At 34.5% G+C, this 18,220-nt stretch overlaps 2 long non-coding RNA genes across 3 annotated transcripts in view; one reads left to right on the top strand and one right to left on the bottom strand.

The window, feature by feature from the left end:
• Window positions 1–18,220, bottom strand: part of LOC119538326 — an 86,940-nt gene that overhangs the window by 66,518 nt on the left and 2,202 nt on the right. For both annotated transcript variants that reach the window (XR_005217542.1, XR_005217543.1), the window contains exons 2-3: window positions 17,213–17,270; window positions 16,853–17,014 (exon numbers count right to left, since the gene is read on the bottom strand). This is a non-coding gene — a long non-coding RNA (uncharacterized LOC119538326). The remainder of the gene's footprint in view (window positions 1–16,852; window positions 17,015–17,212; window positions 17,271–18,220) is intronic.
• The window catches only part of LOC119538327, a 43,829-nt gene continuing 35,795 nt past the window's right edge, over window positions 10,187–18,220 (top strand). Inside the window, exons 1-2 of the long non-coding RNA XR_005217544.1 lie at window positions 10,187–10,253; window positions 11,826–11,918. This is a non-coding gene — a long non-coding RNA (uncharacterized LOC119538327). The remainder of the gene's footprint in view (window positions 10,254–11,825; window positions 11,919–18,220) is intronic.

Below are 18,220 nucleotides of genomic sequence, written 5' to 3'. Positions count from 1 at the left end.
AGATGCTTGCAGTCTTTAGGCCCATGCATAGAAGCCACGATTTTCTGCGATTTTCCATTACTCGTCAGGATGTTCTGTTGCTCATCTGCCTCCCACTAGATTAAATCTGAAGATGTTGTCAAAAACTGGGACACTGACATCTGACCTCCTGGTCCTACCTCTTCCTTCTTAATCAAGGAAGCCTCTCACTCCTCTTCCTGTCTAACGGATGCTTCCCCTGGGTCTTAGACTGAGTTCCTTCACCTATTCCCAATTACTATCTTGGCTGAGTCCATCTCTAGAGGATAACTTTGAGGTTTAGAAGACCATTTTTTCCTCTTAAGAAAGCCCCATTCTCCAGACTTGTCTTGCTATGGATTTCAGAGACCAATTGTGCAAGTCAGAAACTGACATTGACTTATTCTTCTATAACAATACTACTTCTCTTCAGAGCACCTCAGCTGCCTCCAACTAACCAGGAGAAGGGTCAGGTGCCAAAAAGAAAAACACAAAGATTAATATATTTAAGTAAATCTGTATTTCAAAAGTACATTCGGACTCCATCTGAGGTATCTGCTGTGGAGACTCTCCCTCCATCTGTGTATGTCTAACAATTCTCTTGGCATTGGATGGGTAACAGATGCAAAGCTGTGAACATTAGATTAGATGATTGTGGGCACCTAACATCATCACATACTTGTTTTCAGTTTAATGTTTTGTACTCTCCTTAAAATATTTAGAAGAGCACTCTGCACTAAGTTGATGTTCACATTTTGTTACGCTGAAGTTGATGAAATATTCAAAGTTACCTATTATGTTCCTTGTGAGTAAAACTAAGGTAATATTTGACAAGAGCGGCAGGGAGTCATTTCTCTCATGACACACGCCCCTTTTGGTTCCCATTGCTATGCCCCAGGTTTGAGTGAATCCCAGCACACTAAGTACTTCACCAGACTTACTTTTTAAAATATTGCACCCCTGTACACTTCTTGAGTCTAATTTCTCACACTTAGCTCCTCATTACTGAGTGGGAAGGACAATATTTTTAAGTACATTGGGAATCCACATGAGGTTTTCCAGAAAGGACGAGAATCTCCATCCATCCGTGTATGCCTAACAGTTCTCCCAGCACTGGCTGGGTGACAAATCTAGAGGTGTGAAAATTAGGTTATAGTGGGCGCCTAACAACATCATCATATACTTATTTTTAAAGTAATAGTTCAAAATGCCATCCTTGTTTTTAAACTAAAGTTGAATTTCAGGGGAACTCTTTTGTGATTCACATAAAAAATACTGAATCAGTGTGTTCAATTTGACAGGCATCTTACATAAAACTGGCTAGTATTCTGCAATGAATCTTCAAAGAATATGTTTTCTAAAAACAAAAATGGGAATTTACCTCAATATTTCTTGCCATTATTCTGCATGAATAAAGAATAAACTCATCTCTAGATCTGTCTTTACCAATGGATTAGAGCCTCAAAACATCATATAATTATATATAAGGTTCATAAAAATCAGTACATTCTTGTTTACCAGTCACTTTGAATTTATAACCAACATATCAGTTTGTACAATATTGTGTGTAGCATATGGTGAGATATTAATGTGGATGATTTAGTGTTATATGGACAATACCCTTGGTGTGCATGCATTTTAACAAAGCAAGGGGTGATTCTCAGAGAATAAAATGGAATCCAACTAGTTTGCAACCATGAAGACAAAATACAATCAAATGACATCTAGTAAGAATGACTAATGTGTTATATTGATCTCTCACATCAGTAAAGTAAAAAGTTTGATTTTTTCATGCAAATACTATCAATTTTCATATGAAATTTAATGCTCCTAATATTAAAGTTAAAGAATGTAATCTAATTGTTAATATTTCAGAAAGTATTTCAGAATATTATTGTGTGTTAGTTTCATTACTAGGAATTAGAAATCGTTTAATACTAGAATTATGCAAATTATATCCCTTCATTAAATAAAATAAGTGCCTAGAGTATATAAGGAACCATGTTAAACCTCTGGAGGTGCAAAGAAAAAAGAGTAGGCCAGATTTCCAGCTCTAAGTTACAGCTGATAAGATGCCAGATACTACTGTTTGAAATTTAAGCACCCTTTTTCTTATCCTGTCAACTAGAATTGGAATAAATTGGAGAAACCAGAAAGTTGACCTGGAAAATTTTGCCATGAAACATTCCTACAACATATAAAAAAATATTTCACTTATTCTTGTTTAACATTGTTTTTCAGTTTTTAAATTAAACATGCCCCCATATTCAGATTTACAAACTTAAGTCATGCTAAAAAAAACTTCATATTTACCTACAAAATAATATGTATTTTTTTTGGTAAATATGTGATTTTGAGATTTGGTGGGCTTTTACCTAATTTATCTTTAAGTTAGCTCATTAGTGAACAAACCAGGAAACATGGTAAACAGCCATAGATGTAAATGCATGTGGGACTCCAGTCCCTGGTATCAGAGTTACATGAGAACAAATCCTAAATGCCTACTTTTTAAAGCCACATTTTATTTAAAACGTGGAATGTTACATTTACCTGATCCGATGAGGTCAAATTCTATCATGCAAACGATCTAATCCTAACAAATAGAATACTTTGACTTATAAAATGCAGAACTCTGAGATATATCATTTGTGAGAAGTTTAGAATTCATAAAACTTAAACAGTGAAAGCACCATAAGAAAAAACCAATAGTTTTCAGGTCTGAATTATAATACACCAGCTGCCCATAATTATGCTGTGATGTAAGAGAAGTAGCATAGTACAGTGATGAAGAGAACATGTTTTGGAGCCAAACACCTCAGTCTGATTCTGGCATGCATCACTTGCTAACTATATGAACTTGGATAATCTACTTCATTTCTCTGCCTCCTTCATTATCTGCTAAAAGAGCATAATAATGTACCTATCACAAAGGGTTGTTACGAGGATTAAATAAGTTACTGTAAGTACTTAGAGCACTGCCTAGTAAGCACTATCTAAGTGTTTGATTTCTTAACCCTCCAAAGGCACTGGACAAAAACATAAGTGGCTTTTTCTTTAATAGATGATTAAGGATACAAGTTTTAATCTCATAAAAACTCATTAGCAATAAATAATTTTTAATGTTGTAGGTCATGTGAAATTAAATAGCATGGTATTCATCAAAGCAAATTTTTCAGCAAATGAGATTAAGGATGGACTGTTAGAAGTGAAAAATAATCAGACATAAGTCAATAAAACTGTCAATTTGAAGAGCCCACAATTTTTCAATTCCTATACCTGAGATAGCTGCCACCCAAGGCAGCTTGTACATACCAAATCTATGTCATTTGTGTAGCTCTAACCTAACACCCACCCCAACCCACCATTAAATAATATTTCTTTAAAAAAGAAGTATTGAGGAAAAGAAAGAAGAAAACTATGTATTACATATACATAATAAATTAATAATTCTGGAAAAGCTATTTGTAAAATAGTTTAGATTAACTTTCAATTATAAATCTAAAGTTTATTTTGGGGCACTAAAGGACTTCCATATTGTTATATCTCAGATATTACTATGTGAACCAAAGACTAAGTTCTTATTTTGTGAAATACTGTTTCATGTAGTCTTTGTTCTGATAAATGATGAACATCCTGAAAATTGGAAGTATTCCATGTTTTTTCAAACAAAACTTGAGTCTGATATTTTAATGAAACATGTTTAAAGGTGAATAAATTGAAATCTAGTTAACCATTTTTAACCATTGTACACAGTCACACGGGTAGCATATTTCTTGATTTGCCTAGTGTATATTATTTTCTTCCTATGGCAGAAGCCTCCTGTCGTTTATTTTCACTGAACTTTTGCACATTTTAATTCCTCTAAAACCAGGACACATCTTACAGTTGATGTTATCTTACAATTGCTGTCAGCCAAGTAAAAGTTGTACATTGTGTAAAAATCTCTTGTTCTCTTGACACCTTGTGTTAGAATCAAAAGACACCACCAAGCATCATAGTACCTTACATTCATGAAATATGGTTTGTTTAGTAGAATTTCATTCCTCTCTTTCTTTTAAAACCTATGTTAATATCAGTTCCTACTATTATAGTTCAGCCATCAATCTGCAGTTAGTCTTACTCTTTTATTAGCTGGCACTTGAGTACCTACTATACACCAGGCCCTCTACTAAGAAGGAGCTTTATACACGTTATCTCTAGCTTTTCCAACAATCTTTGCAAAACTAAGTTTATGACTCTCCTTTTACAGAAGAAGAAATAAAGTTTCCAAGTAGTACATTAAATTTGAAAGAAAATTTCTTGCACCACTGCTTCTTCCAAAAGGAAAGTTTGTCACATTTTTCAAGCTAAAATGTTTTTCCACATATGCATATTAAATCTGTCACAACTGTAATTTTTATTTAAGAAATGGAGAAACTTAATCTTAGTATAATACACGGATTCACTAAGACAATCTATATCTTAGTAATATTTCAGTAAGAACATTTATCTTTTAATTATTATGATCATTAGGAAATTTATGTAGATTTATGAACATCAAAACAAATATGACTTAAGTAAAAACATTTTGTTTGCCCTATATCATCCGAGTCGGTTTGACTGAAATTTTATTTAGAAAAAAACAATTCTACGGTGATAAATCTACTAAAGTGGTTTTAATAAATTAAGGAAAATTATTTTCAAAGTTTATAGATTCTGTGAATAATTAGATTCTCATTTTATCCAGCACTTGACATATTTTGAGTGTTTTGCAACAGAAATGCTTAGTGTCTACATCTGTCTTACCTTTAAATAAGGATTAAATGGTTATTTACCTTTATCTTCTGATACGTAAAGTAGGAAAGGTAGGAAATCCCCTTAAATAGGACAGGGGATTAAAGCATCGATTTTAACAGAAATATCTAGTAAATATAATAATGGAAATGTTGAGAAATATGAATTTATCCTCAGAATTCCAACTATCAAACAGTATTCCTTGCAAAGTCATTTGTAGACACCCAAAAGCTACAGGATAAATGAGAGAAACTTTGACTTCCAAAAATGATATAGTCATCATAATTTATATAATATTCCCTAATTTCATGGTGAATAGGATTTTAAAGCATATTTTCTTTAAGAGATGTGTGTGTGTATGTGTGTGTATATATATATATATATATTTTTAAACACAGTTAAAAATGGTAATTTTTATAGATCTAGGAGCTATCAGTTAACCTTTTAATCCAAAGTGATGTGACAATCAAGAGACCAATATCCCCAGTTGCACAGATGGTGTCAATTGTAAGAAAATGTTGAGTCTTGGAATATATATATATTCCCAGTAATTAAAATCTGACTCAAATCTTGAATCACAAATTTAGTAGGGTGGGAGCTGGGTTTCTTTTGATCTTTGATGAATTCATTAGCAGAGGTTGTGATATTGGGAATTAGTCCTGTTTATATCTCAGTTTTCCCAAAATACAGACTTATTTTTTCCCCAGAAGCTTATTATAGTTTTAAGAATGCCTATTCTTCGCATGGAATCTAGAGAAAAATATAATCAAGTCCCTTTTACAAAAGAGCAAAAGTTACTATTACGGGCTAAAATATAGGAGAAAGAGCTTGGAAGCTTGGAAGCTTTAAAGAAAACTTGGGTTCCAGCGCATACATACTCTTACACTTCTGAGCTGGGTTGAGTCACCTAACTTCTCTGAACTTCATTTTCCCTATCTGAAAAATGGGGTTACATGATCTCGATTTCTCAAAACCCAAAATTTGGAAATTATAGTACCATACATTTCTTATTCTTAACTATACCTTATCCTTATACTGAAATATGGACATCATGTTTCAATCTCACTTTTAACATTTTAATTTAATTTAATTTTATAAATTCTTAGTAGTAGTTGTCTGTTTAACCAAATGCAACGTGAACTGCAGTGTTTCCATTTAATTTCAGTGTGCTTTCTGAAAAATGCAAAAAACATCTAATTCCTTTCTCTATCCTATACATCTATCAATCATCTGAAGTAATTTGTAGTACTAACAAGATTTCCCAAAATAATTTACCATGATTTTACCTATTCAGTTATAAAACTGGATATGACTAATGTAACTTTAGACATAACACTAATGAACAGTAAAATGTGATACTTTGATTTGTGGCACTTCCAAACCTAATTTTATACAGCATTTTCCTCTGCATGAAACCTTTTTTTTTCTTTATTTTTCAGTAAATTTTGATTGTTTTTTTTAAAAGGACTTTTTGTTTGATCTGCAAAAACACTTTTTCTTTTGTCTTCCTACCTTCTACCCACTGCCTTTACTAAAACTTGGTTCTAAAGAACAAAATCTTGCTTTTCTATTACACTTCCCTGAAATTGTATTTGGCCATGTTATTCAGCATGTTAATTTGTACTTTAATTCTTTCCAATTATATTCAGACAAGCCCACTGTTTTATCTGCTCAAAATAATAAAAGGCTTGATGTCACACTCCAGGATAAACTGTTCAAACAGAAATACAGAAGTTTATTAATGAAACAAAAATTGTTAAATAATTGCAACTGAATATTTTAATAGTGTGCATGTTAAATGTAAAAAGGAATTATTTAAAAGTCTTCTTCAAAATATGTATTTCAAATTAATAGGGCCCTCTGTATTAATTTGAAAATCATTATATTTCCGTCTGTTCTTGGAATCAGTATATTTTTCTATGTAAAATTTTTGAATGACTTGGTAAATAACATGTACCTCTAGAGGATGTATAACTTAATTCCTATTATAATAAACAGCCATCTTATCATTCAAAATATTACTGATAATGCATTGTTAGCATCACACAAGCTTTGATTATTTTATTTCTGCATATTTCACCACATTCCAAACACAGCAATCTAGTATCTCAACATATATCTCTTGTCCACGTGTTGCACTTATAATATCTTATTGCTTATAAATTTTGTACGTTTCTTCCTTTGTCTATTTTTTGTGTCTTAGTAGACTGTTTAAGTTTACTTATAATAAAAATGTTATCAGAGAGTCACAGATTATTAGATTTGCACAGGCCTGTAAAAGATCCTGTGGTCCATGGGTTCTTTATCTGTGGTCCAAGGGCTGGCTTTGAGGCAGCTTGAATCCTAGCACATCTATGCATATTTTTAGTGTCTGTGTATGCATGTGTTTTCCATCACTTTCATCTATTTCTCAGAGGTTTCGACAATACCAGACATATTCGGAAACAAATCAAGTCCACCACCTCATTTTACAAATAGAGACCCTGAGACTCAGGGAGTCTGTGTCTTATCCAAGGTCATGGAGTGTGTGAGTGTATGAGTGTGAGAGCTGGAGCCAGACACTGATTTTATAGGTCGACCACAGAATGTTACTGATCTAGTGGAGCTCCTGACAGAAGGGGATTTTGAGCTGACACAGAGGCTGCTAAATTGTGGGTTGCCCTTAATTGGCTCACATAGAGTTAAAGTGGTGAATTTAATCTCCCTCTTCAGTCAGGACCACAACATTATTACAATACTAATATAATGAAAATATAATTTATTATCTGTATTTTATGTATTAAATATGGATTTATGGGAAAACTGAAATGACTTTCTTATATTTCTGAGAATAAATCAAGTGTTTTTGAGCACCATAAATTTCCAATCATTCTTTTTTTCAATCAAAAGAAATGATAGAGGTAGGTATTTCCACTTCACTTATTATGGTCATTAACACACTCAATAGAAAATAGTGTATAACCTTTTACTTTCTTATTGTTTGAGGTTTCAGGAGAAACAAAATAAAAACAAAAGTGAGAATAAAGTTTAATAAAGAATTTAGCAGTTCTGGAACTTTACCTCTTATCTATATCTCTCATCACTAATTTGTACAAAACTCAGTGGGTTAATTCCAAACGCAAAACAAATAGAAGAATGATCTCTGTAAGATATATATCTTTTTAAATGTCTCAAAGCAAGTTTTTGTAGGCCTGGAAGCAGAATGCAATGCATTGTCTTCCAATAATGACCTTTATCAAAAAAGAAAGGGTGGGGGAGGAAAGTAGGGAGGAAAGAAAATGAATTAGGTTATCTAAATGCTTGATCTAGTGATCACTTAAATAGAATCCTATTTTAAAGAATGAAGACCTAAATAGGTTTACAATGATTGGGGTAATGAAATTACAAATATTTCTGCAACCAAACAAGGATCTGAAAATGGTGACAAAAAGGAATATCCCAGTCTGTTTTAAAAGGCAATAAGTAATATGCATTGAACACCTATTATGCACCATTCAAGAAGTTATAGGGTATCTAAGTAGAAGACAGTGTCTACCCTCAATTAAATTAAAAATCTTGTTAGAGATGAAGAATACTGCATACATGAGAAGAATTCATGAAAATTTAGCCATAACAAAAATCATAGGCTTTAATTCTACATTTAGAGGTCAAAGAAGAGAGGCTGGTATACACAGAAGGAACCTCCATCTGTTGGAGTTGGATACGGTGGCATAGAAGGAAATAGGTAGTTAGCATGAAATTCTGCATTGGTGCAAACTTTCTTTAGACCAAGTCTTTGGAGAACAAGGGCAATGAAAAGCCAACCAAAAATAGAAAAAGTGCTTAAGTGTCTAGTTGAGAACTTTATATTACAGAATCCACAGTGAAGTTAATTTAATGAGAAAGGAAGAGCATAAAAATGTTTAAGTAGGAAAACTATCATGGTTTGGTAATGTCATTAAAATAAATGTTACATAAATAAGAAAAACAGAAAAGAGTATTGGATGAGAAAAGTAAATATAGAACTTGAAAGACAAAAAAACTTTTAAAATGGCTTTAAGATGCCACAGTAAATAAATCTTGTCCTTTGTGACTCTCTGTAAGGGCCTTTCATTTAGGAATTATTTAATTGCTATTTATTTGTTCAAAACTGTTGCTGCTGTTATGACTTCTTAATATGTTTCTTTCCAAATAAAAATCTCAACAGCAAGGAACTCAAAATAAACTAAATCAACAGAACAGCAACTCACTTTATGAGGGCAAGCTACCCAGATACAACAGCAGGGGGGAGGATGTTTCTGTCCTGTACCAGACTGTGGTACCTGTTAGGTCATATCAGATTCGCTGCCAGAAATTCCAATTGAAAGAAAATGTAACAAATCAACTTCTCAATTACATTAAAAAATGTTACAGCTTCCCATGTACGGAATTTTAAGATTAGCTCTGAAGGTCAGTGAGCATGCTCATAAATCTTACATGTTTATATTAAAAGTACACTGTCAACTTTGGCAAAGAAGGTAGCTCTGGTTAGCTGGGGTTTTTAGGTTGTTACTGTAAATACAATCGAAAGCTAGTCAATTTCACATTGGTGCTAAAGAATTAAATACATTTAGAAATGCCATCCAAAGACTCAGAAGTGACCCAAATGAAAGTTGTCAAGTGGAGATTTATCTTTTGCACCCCCGCCTGCTTGCAGAGCTCTCCCGGCCTACCTGCTACCAGCAGAGCTCTGCCCTGCACCTGTCCGCGCTTACTCCCTGCAAACCCACTCCCACCGAATGCCTTCTCTGAATCAGGACTCCAAGATATAAATAAATTATCACATCTTCCTGGGGCATCTGCCTGTTAAAGGAAAACATGCATCATCCAAAGGGATGGTAAGATTTCTGTCCTAAGGCACAGGTCTCTTGGGGATAGATTTTGGGCAGTGAGGTCTTTGAGCTAATATAAGAGAAGAAGGGGTTTTGGGAAAGGAGCCTATTTTGTGCAGCCCTATGGTAACTAGGACCAGCAACAGTTGGAGAAAGATGGAAATCTAATGTCTCCATTTACAGCTCTGAGAAGATGCAGAGATTTTCCCATGAGACTGAAAGCGTTGCACTTATCAATGCATTTAGATTCGCAAATGGGCTCTGATACCACTTCGATATAAAATTACATTTGTTTCTAAGGAGTCTGAGAACTGGAGAGACAAGTGAGGCAGAAAATGTGTTTGAGAGTCTACAATTCGTGTTTATTGTTGGAAGTGTCCAAAGATCTTAAAAATAATAGGCTCTAGAGGGGGAAAGGGTTAGGAGTCATTCCTCTTTATCCTTTGAGTAAAGAATTTAAAACACACACCCATAGGAAGTTTCAAAGAAAACCAGAGTGAACCTTTCCTTTTACTCTTGAGACGGTTGTGGGAGTGATCAGTTGAATTTTAAAGAGACCAAAAATAGTCCAGAGTGAATCAGCACACAGCTCAGAGCTCACACCTACAGTCTGTTCTGCCCCTGGAACTCTTGGTAAGCATTGATTTTTTCTTTTTATTTGAAGATCAAAGAGGGGTACCATGATCAGAAATATGCTTTAAAAAAAAATATTAGTTCAGGTAATACTTGATTCTGCTTCATTAAAAAAAAAAAGTTTTAGCACATAGCAACTGCCCATGTGACTAGGCAAATTATATAAGACATACTAAACTAGTTATAATTCCTAAGTATAAAAAGGAATAAGAACAATGCAATCAGTGATTAAAATCTCTTACGAATGTCAAAAAACAGTATTACTACACTTCACAGATGGCAATTAATGTGCCGTCCTTTGCTTTGCCATTTATCTGTTAAATCTCCTTCATCCTCAAGGTTTGAATCATAATTTCTCCTTTTCCAAGAAGATTTTTCTAATTGTCTTAATAAGAATTCAACTACCCTTCCTAGGAAGACTTTTAATATATAGCCAAAGAAAGTTAACAAAAAAGACAAAGGACTAAAGAGACTTTGTTGATAACTCCAGGGACAAACACTCCTTAGTCAGTTTTGATTCTCTTAAACAATGTTGAATCTTCATTAAAATATCATAATGAATATCTATGAACCTAAGATCTATAAAAAGGTTTTATTAAAAAAGATCCCTAGCTTGGGTAAGAATTTAAGGAAATTTGTAATGCAAGTATTTTAAGATGTTCCTCCCTACTTCATCCTATTTCTTGTAATTATCAATTAACATTCTATTTCCTATAGGATTATACATTCCTAAGAAAGCTCAGATACTTCTGAGGCTTAAAACATCTGAAATAAAACAAAATAGCTATTAAGTCTTATAATGAAATAGAATTGTATTCCATAATTTAATTTATGCCTTTAAATAATGGCGATGGAGTCTTTTACTGTTAGAATAAAAGTTTACCTTTAGAGAACATGCCTTCTTCACTTTTTTCAACAGCTGAACTATTAATAATTCCCTATATATGTACTGATCTCTACCGTTTGAAAAACTTCCACATCTACTATCTCTTATGCATGATCTCATCTGGAAAAACATTCCTTCTGGAAAGCAGGCATTTATTATCACTGCATTTTTGAGAAACACAAAATGAAGTTCAGAAAGATATTATGCCTTTTCAAAAGGCAACTGACTGAGCTTGAGAAGGAAATGTGATCTTGATCACTCTCCTGGCGCATTTCCCGTTTGTCTTTTAGCTCTACGTTTGCGTACTGGGTTAGACCAGACTCACTTTTTAGAGCATATCAGCTGCAAAACAATTCTCTACACAGAGATGTTCTGGAGACACTAGCTGCCAGACTGGCTGCCTTCTACAGAAAGTTAATCCCTATAAAAAATTCTTCTAGAATTTTTGAAAACATGAAACCTTTAAACAAGTATATCTAATAGAAAAATTTTTAAAGTCTGGTATTTGAAACTACTTGTTTATTCATTTCTTGCCATTCCAGCCACCAGTGCTAGCAACCCGGGAGGTTCTCATTTAGTCTTTTTATTCTGTACCTCGGAATGCACACCTATTAAATTTATACTTTGTAACATATTTTTTTTAACCAAATCACTTGTTAAAACCAAGATACCTTGTACACCATTAGCCCAGTTCCAGCCTGAACATGAAGAAGATGATTATCGCCTTGGTGGAAACTCTGTTCCTTAACCATGGCTAAAAGGAGAACCAAGAAGAATCTGTAAGTTTGCATGAGTGACACTGGTCCCTCTAAAGAAAAAGTAAAGGACTTTTAAGATTAGTGGACTCTCTTACTGCAGTACCTTAACTTCTTTCCACATCTGGAAAATTTGGATAATACCTGTTTTCCAGGGATAATATAAGGAACAAATAATAATAATAACAACAACTATTGCTTATTGAGAACTACTTACTATAATGCTAATAATCTATGAAGTATCTTATTATTATGCCAATCTTATAGTTTAGGAAACTGGGGTTAGAAAACCAAGACTCAAATCCAGAAAAGTCAACTTCAGAATTTAACCACTACCCTATATTCCTTCTGTAAGATAATACATGGACATTTATTTCATCTGTGAAACCCTCAATACTGGTGGCTCACAGAGGAGGAAAATATTCAAGCAGGAGAATTCAGTGGGAATGTATAGATAGAGAAGTCCTTACAAGAGAACAGAAAGTTTATTTTATTATTGGAGCTCTTTTCCACCACTGTATGAAGAAAGAGATACTCAGTTTATGCGCAAACTATTTTCTCTTTGACGGAAGAGTCCCAGAAATCCACACACCTGAAATGACATTACCAAGGAGAACAACGAGCCCAGGGCCTAGGACAGAGTCGGGACCCAAGATGTCTAGTCCTTCCTTCCCTTTGCAGTGGCTCCTCCCTGCCCCATAACTGCTGTGATCCTACTCAGGAACAAGCAGTTCCATACCATGGGGAATGTGGGTTTTCAAAGAGTTGATTCCAAAAGATTTAATTTATGTTCCAGCAGCTCTGACCAAATGCCACCTCAGCACGGGTATGTGGCCTCCCTCACCAGAACAATGCACCAGCAGAGAAAACTCCCCCACCCCCAACAGAAGACTATTCATAATGTGAAATTAAAAAAGAGATCAGGATCAAAGTTTTCAGACAATAAGACTTCAATACAGTGAGTTTCACATTCAGAGATCTGAGGTCATTGACAACAATCGGTCCTAACCTGAGGCTCTCACACCAAAAAGTGCTGGACATTAGACGAGAAATTCGAATTTCTTCCTGATGCCCTGATGAGTATTCTAGACGACTTCTGTTACATGTTCATGCCTTTGGCCATTCTCTGGTCATAGTCAGTCTTCCTTATTTCACACACACAGTCTAAATTTCCTCTGCCTGCTTGCTGTTCCAATGAAATAATGCAACTTCCTCTCAACACCATCAGATTCTGCTGAGCAACCCTGTTTGTTTGCAGCTGTCTGTGCTCAAAACTACCAGGAAGAAATTTTTTTTCTTTTTTTGGAGACTGTTTGTTTGTAGTGAAAATGAGGCAGCTGTGTTGGTGACAAGAGTATCAGACATTTGTAACAGTTTTCTCATCCAAGAGGGCCCATTTCTCAGCCAAAGCCAAGTAAGGACTTTAAAATCCTCCCTTAAAATTCATTGTAACCCAAAGATGACAAACTAGTATCCCACTCATTACATCCAGGATTGTATGTTTGGTGCAACAAAGTATTTTTGTTAAGCTTTTCATTGTAGTAAGATATATATGACTCAAAATTTCCCACTTTAACCACTTACAAATGTATAATTTAGTGGTATTAATTACATTCACAATATTGTGTTACCATCACCAATACGCATTATGCAAACTTTTCCCTCATCTCAAACAGAAACTCTGCACCCATTAAGCAATAACTCTCTCTTCTCCTTATCTCCCAGCCCCTAGTAATCTGTAGTCTACTACTTGCCTCTATGAATTTGTTTATTCTAAATATTTCATATAAGCAAAATCAAACAATATTCAACAAACTATCTTTTAAAATTTGGAAATATTTGCCAACATTTTGAAAGCAGGTGACACGGCCTCTCTAAAAAAATCCAGAAAATCTAGGCCTGCATTTCCACTTGGCCACCATCCACTGGAACTGAATAGTTCTGTGCCTTTCCATGCCAGCACTCTCCAAATCATCACTGCCTTCCCTGACCCACTGCACACATTTATATTAACTGCTTGAGCTGGGAGGCATTCAGGAGTGAGACCCTTGTTAATCCAGGCTGCCCTGACCACACCCCTGTCTGATTTGTCTGTCTTTCATCTATTTAATTTTGCTGTTGATTACTGTGGTACAAGGAATCCACTATTTCACAGAAGCTTCCTAACAAATTGTAAGATAGATATTCTCTCTATTTTTCCAATGGGGGAACTGAAACTTAAAACTAGTATATGGCTGAACTAGGCTTCAAACGAAGTCTTCTGACTCCAAGCCTAGCCCTCTTTCCATTAAATTATAATTCCTGTTGACCAGAGAAGCTATAAGAACAGACATCCAAAAGAATAAGCATATATACCAAAATACAATTTATACTTAGAAATCGGCAGATTGAAATTTGATGTAAAGCTAATGAGACATCTATCCCTTCCCTGACAATGAGTGAACTCAGACTTGTTCTGCAAAACTGCAGAGAGCAACACTGGCCTGGGAGGTGGAGTTTCAGACCCACCATGACACTGAATAGCATTTTCACCTGAAAAGCTCCCCTTTTCATCCTTTTTTTTAAAAAACACTTTATTTATTAAAAAAATTAAAAAACAAATATTTCAAACAAAACAAAGGAATAAGAAAAAAAAATCCTAAAATAACTACATTTCTTCCAATATGCTCCTACCATACCCCAAGAAAATTAACAAACCATAGTCATTCCTGAGCATTCCCATATCATTAAGATTATCCTCAATATCTTATCTGCTCTTATTAGATTATCGTTCCCCCTCCACTAGTTGCTGTCTATCTCTAGGTCCCCTATATTCTACAATATAAGACACTTGTTTTACGTTTTTCACATAGTTCACATCAGTGGTATACAATATCTCTCCTTTTGTATCTGACTTATTTCACTTAACATTATGTCCTCAAGGTTCATCCATGTTGTCATATGCTTCACGACCTCGTTCTTTCTCATTGCTGCGTAGTATTCCATCAAATGTATGTACCACAGTTTATTTACCCACTCATCTGATGTAGGATATTTAGGTTGCTTCCATCTCTTGGCAATTATGAACAATGCCACTATGAACATCAGTGTGCAAATATCTCCTTTTCATCCTGAGCTTCCATGTGTGCTCAACATTTCATAGCACAGTCCCTGGCAATAAGTGGCTGCATTCCTGATTAAGAGGCATCCTACAGAGACCCTCACCTTGGTCAGTCTGTTACCCCTAAATGTTCTTTTTCTTTTCTGTCTTCCTCATTCCTCAAATCTACCTTTTCTGACTCCATTTTTCCCCCTTTTTCCTTCTGCCCACATATCCATCTCCATTTGATCTAAAGCAGACTTCTGGAAAGTGAGTATTTAGAGATGGGTAAAGAGAAAACATTTATTACATAGAATGCTTTGTGTCTAGATGATCTATGGCCACTGGCTGCAAGGAATATTTAAAAATCTGCAATATGTCATTGGATTGGTGATTTCAGCTACTAAACAAATAAATGGGAAAATATGACTCAATGAAGGTCTAAAATGTATACATTAAATAACAAGAGTGAGTCATATCTCACAAACATAGACTGTCTATTTCAGAATTTCTGATCTCTTTAAAGACAGGTAAAAGTAGCAGTACTCAGCAACTATATATATGGTTAACTGTAGCATTTCTCTGACAATTCATACTCTTAGGTTCTGCAACCTGGAGAAGGGTTTGGTTTAGTAAAGCGATGCAGAGGCATGGCATTTCATTTGTCTGCCTATAACAGAAACTATACTAAAGTGCTTAGCCAAATAGAGGCTTTTCTCGCATAGCAAGCAATCTGGAGCCAGCCAATCTAAGGTTCAAAGCTCCATCTTGCTTTCATTTTTGTGGTCACAAGATGGCTACCCCACTTCCAGCCTCCTATCCATTTCCCAGGCAGGAAGAATAAGGGCTACATGACAAGGAGTAAGGGGTAGTACTTATTACGAGAAAACAAAACTTACCCAGAAATTTCCCATTTAGGACTTACATCTCATTTACAGAATAGTATCACATAGCCCTTCTATTGTGGGTGAGAAATATAGTTTTGCAACTGGGGGTGCTGTTACCCAAAACAAAGTCCAAGTAATCCAGAAAACAAGGAGAGACCAGATTTTGCGTAGGCAATGTATGTGGAGCCTTTCCCCTGGGCACACAGAACATGGTTTTATGGGGTTCAGTCAGGGAACAACAAACAGGTAAAGGAGCGGGTACAATCCAAGTACAGTGCAAGGTGCTATGCAGACTACTAAAGGTAATAAGATCCAGAGCCCAGTGCCTGTATACGGCAAACACTGAAACCATCTATATTCAGTTGGAGGACACAGCTCCTCCTTACCTGTGAGGATTACACTTGCTATTGACTAAACCCCAGCGGTAAGTAACCAATCAGACCTACTTCCAAGTCACCCCTGCAGCAATTACCCTGACTTCACCTAAACAGACCTTATAGATATGTATTTATTTTTAACATATATTAGAAAAAAAATGGCTAACACATCAAAACCATACTTCATAAACATTGCTTATGACAAGATTAAGAATTAGTAACAGTCCCAGATTTCAACTGATATTTTAAAATCAACAATATCACAGGTTATATTTGGGCATAGTAAAAATTACATATGTGCTATATGGACCCCTGAAATCTGTGAAAGACTGGAGCAGTGAAAAGAGTATTAAAGTTAGTTTGAAAACACCTTAACACAAGTCCCCAGTTCTACCACTTACTAGCCATGTGACCTTAGGAAATTCTTAAGCCTCTATAAGTCTTAATTGTCATATCTATAAAATGAGATGTTTATATAGCCTATCTTGCAGGATTTGGAGAAGAATTTGAAAGTGAATTTATAAGAATTTTAACTTATAAACATTATAACACTATATACAATTTGGAGCTTTTAATAGAAAAACAAAACAAAACAAACTCCCCCAAAAAACTCACCTCCTTTTTTCTAGTCTTGAGCAAGATGAAGGATATCATAAACTTGGAAAAATGAGAACATCAAATTTCTGGAAGGCATCTCATTCACTGGGGATGTTATGCATCGCTCCACAGCCAGAGTCTATTATTGTCTTCTCTAACCTATCGGAAAAGTCACCATCCCTGAAGCAATAAAGATAAGGGAGTAGGTGTTCAAAGCTAATTGGGGAGGAGAGAGTTATCTTGTCCAGTTGGGATGACCTTGGTTTCAATTCTACCATAAGTTCTAACATATTATTAAGATTTTCCTCTTACCTTTCCTCAACCAACACATGCACGCACACACACACACATATGCTCAGTCACCCATCACTCACTCACCTCCTCTTTGTTGGTCCTGGTTCTATCTTCCTTCAAGATTTGGCTCCAGCTGCATCTCCTGGAGATTAGATAACTGTAATGAATACTGAATATATATATATAATAATGAATTTTAATGAATACTGAATAATTATAATGAATAATTATAATGAATATGACCCATGAAATCACTTAATTAGACTGAATTTATCTGAAAGTATCTAAATCAAGCTGTCTGCTAGAAAGCAAGTTGAGACTTAAGGTTTGAATTTAAAGCCAGTTCCAGAAGTTAATACTGTATCTTTTGTATGCTGCTGATCAAGACTGTTGAAACTATTAAATGTCACGTTACACATCCTTGAACATATGAGCTTATAATTGTGCTGATATTTTTGAAATATAGACTCCACAAAATTGGATTACTTGTATCATGGAGATGTGTATTTTTTGTTTATTAAATTTTGCTAACTATTTTGGATCAAAATGGAGTTATCCACTGATAATTCAGAAAATCTCTTTACTTTTGTCTTTAGTTAGCTGGGGAGAAATGGTATTTCATTATTAATTTAATTTGCATTTTTTAAAATAATGAGACTAAGCATCTTTTCAAATGTCTATGTGCATTTTCTCTTCCTTAAACTGCCTCTTGGTGTTCCATGTCTATATTTTTAATGTTATTTTTTCCTCAATTTGTATATTAAGGATGACATCCTTTGTCTCCTATAGATTTTACAACTGTACTCTTCCCAGTCTAAAAAGTGCCAGTCTACTTTATGATGTGCTTTTCATATAACATTTTAATTTTTATGCCATCAAATAATTTTGCATAAAGTATGAAGGGACATAATTTTGCATCCTTCATTATGGATAGCCAGTTATTAAATAAACCAGATTTAATCATTAAATAGAAATTTCAGTTTGTCATATGTTTTTACATGTATGTGAATATTCTTTTGGTTTCTATTTTACTTTTACTAAACTATTTGCCTAATCCAATGTTAATATTATATATAACATAATACTATACTA

The sequence above is a fragment of the Choloepus didactylus genome, chromosome 6 (assembly GCF_015220235.1).
Source record: "Choloepus didactylus isolate mChoDid1 chromosome 6, mChoDid1.pri, whole genome shotgun sequence".
Taxonomy (NCBI): Eukaryota; Metazoa; Chordata; class Mammalia; order Pilosa; family Megalonychidae; genus Choloepus; species Choloepus didactylus.
This window is presented reverse-complemented; position numbering and strand designations above follow the sequence as displayed.